Source organism: Aplysia californica, unplaced genomic scaffold, assembly GCF_000002075.1.
Source record: "Aplysia californica isolate F4 #8 unplaced genomic scaffold, AplCal3.0 scaffold01019, whole genome shotgun sequence".
Taxonomy (NCBI): Eukaryota; Metazoa; Mollusca; class Gastropoda; order Aplysiida; family Aplysiidae; genus Aplysia; species Aplysia californica.
This window is the reverse complement of record NW_004798289.1, coordinates 88,853-92,660: the sequence shown is the minus strand read 5'-3', so window position 1 is coordinate 92,660 and position 3,808 is coordinate 88,853.

Sequence of the window (3,808 nt, the reverse complement as noted above, 5' to 3'; positions counted from 1 at the left end):
TCTTAATGTGGATGTGGTAGTGGTGTTGGTGTGGGGAGGGCGTATGTATGTACAGAAAGTTGGCTGAAGACTTTTATCGTTGAGTAAGGATGTATAATATGTTTGGGAAAAGCCTGCAAAGACGATACCAAAATTATTTTTTCTGCTTCTTTATTTCTCTGTCTGTCTGGAATAATCGTTGTAACCATTATAAATGGACACCCCCACCCTACTCTTTTTTCCCTCCCCAATTATGTATTAAAAAACCAAACCAACCAAACCAAACCAAACCAAACCATAACCAAACCAAAAGGCTCGAAAGATTGAGGAATATCAATATGTATCAATACCAAAGCGTGACTAGTTGTTCGAACTGAAAATGACAATGTTTTATTTTTTTTGTTCTATCAAGACTTAAATTATGTCATTATTTTCCACTAAGTTAAGGTATCCTTAACACACTTAAAGATCATGCATCGTGCGACCTTCTCCACAGTTCATGAAAGTCATAAACGTGATTCAGTCGCACGAGGAACAAACTACGACACTGCACCTAAAAAAGAAGAATAATCTGTTACTATCAGAAAACACACTTGCTCGACGAGATAGGCAAAGAGAACTGTATCACAATGCAGATATAGTATCGTGTGTCTAAAAAAAAGTACCCTTTTAAATGGCAATACGTCGTCTTTTGACTAATTTCAATAAAACTTTGAATAAACAAAATTCAACAATGAGGACATCAAGTCTGTAAATCTTAAAAATCGACCATGTTGTTCCATTTTAAATAGATCTAGTCACTATTTGTGCAGTGAAGAGAAAGTTTAAACAAAAGTAATATTGCCAAATAAACCCATGGAGTTGATGACTTTTTGAATCACAGGGTGTTGACCATTACTCTCGCTCCAAGCTTCAGTGTTCCACTGGGAATTTTGAATGATCCCGTGGCGTGTTTCTGGGTTGATTCTTCCCAGCCTGCACAAAGATATGGGCCCCGCATGGGCGCAAGCTGGGCTTGTATGTGGGTACCGTCTGGTAATCCCATTCGGGGCCACGTGGTTTTTGATCATGGGCGATTGAAAGGGCCCATATGTGTCCACCCATGTCCAGCCCATATTCAGCCAATGCGTAGCCCAGATGTAGACTATATGTTTTTGACGAACCCACATGGGCCCCATGTCAGCCCCACTCGTTTTTACACACAAGACACGGGCATTGTGTGGTATATAGCCGTGCCAAATAGAAACATGTGGTATGTTCGAATTTGCCTCACGCCTGGCCCGGGTGAAGCCTGCATTTTCCTGGCTATCCCACATGGTTCTCATATCCAGCCCACATGTTCCCCGTGTCCAGCCCACATGTTCCCCGTGTCCAGCCCACATGTCCCCCATGTCCAGCCCATATGTTCCCCATGTCCAGCCTATACGTTCCCCATGTCCAGCCCATATGTTCCCCATGTCCAGCCCACATGTTCCCCATGTCCAGCCCATATGTTCCCCATGTCCAGCCCATATGTTCCCCATGTCCAGCCCGTATGCCCCCAATGTCCATCCCACATGTTCCCCATGTCCAGCCTGCATGTTCCCCATGTCCAGTCCACATGTTCCCAATGTCCAGCCTGCATGTTCCTGACCAGACCAATATGGTCCAGCCCAAAATGTATGGGCCTTGAACCGTCTAGCCCATGCCCAGCCAATAAGTTTCTGACAAGCCCATGTCTTCCTCACTCACTTGAATTACACCACGTAGTACCATACCATTAAAAACAAGATGCATTGTAATAATTTTTGCCAACATTGATTCAAATAATTTAGAGGGCCAGTCGGACGTAATGTTCAGCATTGAGTTTTAACTGTTTGATTGTTTGTGGGTTGTTTCCTAAGCTGTCCATAAGAAAACCCACAGGTAATAATTGAAAGGGTTCAAGTTAGGGCGAATGTGGAGACCATTGATTTGTAAACTTCCGGCTTATAAGGTGTTTCCTAAACCTTTCCTACAACAATACAATGGCCACTCTTGGCGTGTAGGATGCGCACCCATCTTATTGGAACCAGGCTTCTATAGCATAACACCCCCTCCCCAAATTTATACAAAACTTTCTCAGCACAGTGAGGTATCCATTTGATATGACTGTTGTGGTTTTACCGTCCTTTTCCTTGAACCAGAACGTGCCGATCACACCCCTGCAGCTGAACGTTTTAAAGAAGAAAGATTTTGAGTTTTACCCAGTTTTGGTTGAGATTTTCAAAACTCGATATTTTTCCAACACTTTGATTGATTTTCTTCATATTTCTAGACTAGATATCCTTATGTTCAAATGTGAAAATTGCCAATTCAAATGTGAATTAGTACAGAAGCAAATGTGACATTGTAAATTCAAATGTAGCAAGGATGTAAAAGGTTTCAGAACAATGTGTCCGTTCCTCCTCCTCCTCCACTGATATGAGATGATTTGAAGCGAAAATATTTGTGGAAAATATATTTATTATCAGAGGCCCACATATTGCTTTTTTTTAGCAAATACCAATAACAAATAACCCACCTCACCCACACGCCCTAAATGACTAAAGGAAAACAAGAAATTACATGAAAACGTTTCGTTTGCCAAAGTAGGCAGGCAAAATATAATAATTTTTAATACCCCTAAAAGCAGTTTGCATCTTTGGAACAGTAGCATCATTGACTCTTTGTTCCCCGATTCGTTATTTTTTCGTTGCACTGATTCAAGAGTTTGTGACAAACTTCGTCCAGTGTTTATTTTGTTTGTGCCTGCCATCTACTCGTAGCAATTGCCTTTTCGCAGATATTGAGAAATGGCGAGAAAGGAGTCAGAAACCGGAGACCAAGATTTTGAAAGCAGTTGCATGTTGACTGCTTTCCTATTTGCAGATGCATTATCTATGAGGAAAGATGCATCGACCTTAGGTCACCTGTCATTCCTCCTTTAGAGTTCATGAAATATGAGGCCTCCCAGATGACTCGCAGCGAATGTCATTTTAACATTTGTTCCACGTCGGCCTTGAACGACAAGCACTGCCGCTGTCCCTCCATATTCTGCAGGTTTATACCTGATGCATCGTTGTACATGGATTTGCGGGCGTGTAGATAATGCATGAGCCATGTTGATGCATGGTGCAGATATTTGTAATTAAATGAACACTGCCAAAAGTGGCAGATAATTGCCTGTTTCTTCGATTTCATTATTTAATTTTGACGAGCGTCTGATTTCACCACGATGCCACACATATAAATTTAGTTTCTCGTTGAATATTTCAGAAGAAGATTTGTGAACTCATAATGCTGACGAAACAAGCACACCAGATGACGATATTGTCGATCCTCCTCCTGCAGATGGTCCCTTCTCTGGGATTGAAGAAATGTGATAAGAAGGGACTGTGTGCTTGTGAAACCGAGAATGGCGTTATTGACCTATCTTCTCTTTCAAAAAGCCCTCCGTGAGTGTTCAGAGCGCTATAAATTTAATTAATTACTCCTTTTAGGCATGCAGCAAGCATTACTAGAGTGTCGTAGGATCTAAGTCGGTTGTAAGGCGCAATATGAAATCTAAGTAACACGTTCTGAAACTATCATTTAAAATTTCGAAAACAGCTTCTTACTTCCTTGGGGATCGTTCTTTTACATCCTTCCAAAAAGTAATCGGCAAAGACTCTTCTTCTTCTTCTTCTTCTTTTTCTTCTTCTTCTTCTTCTTCTTCTTCTTCTTCCTCTTCCTCTTCCTCTTCCTCATCCTCCTCTTCCTCTTCCGCTTCCTCTTCCTCTTCTTCTTCTTCTTCTTCTTCTTCTTCTTCTTCTTCTTCTTCTTCTTCTTC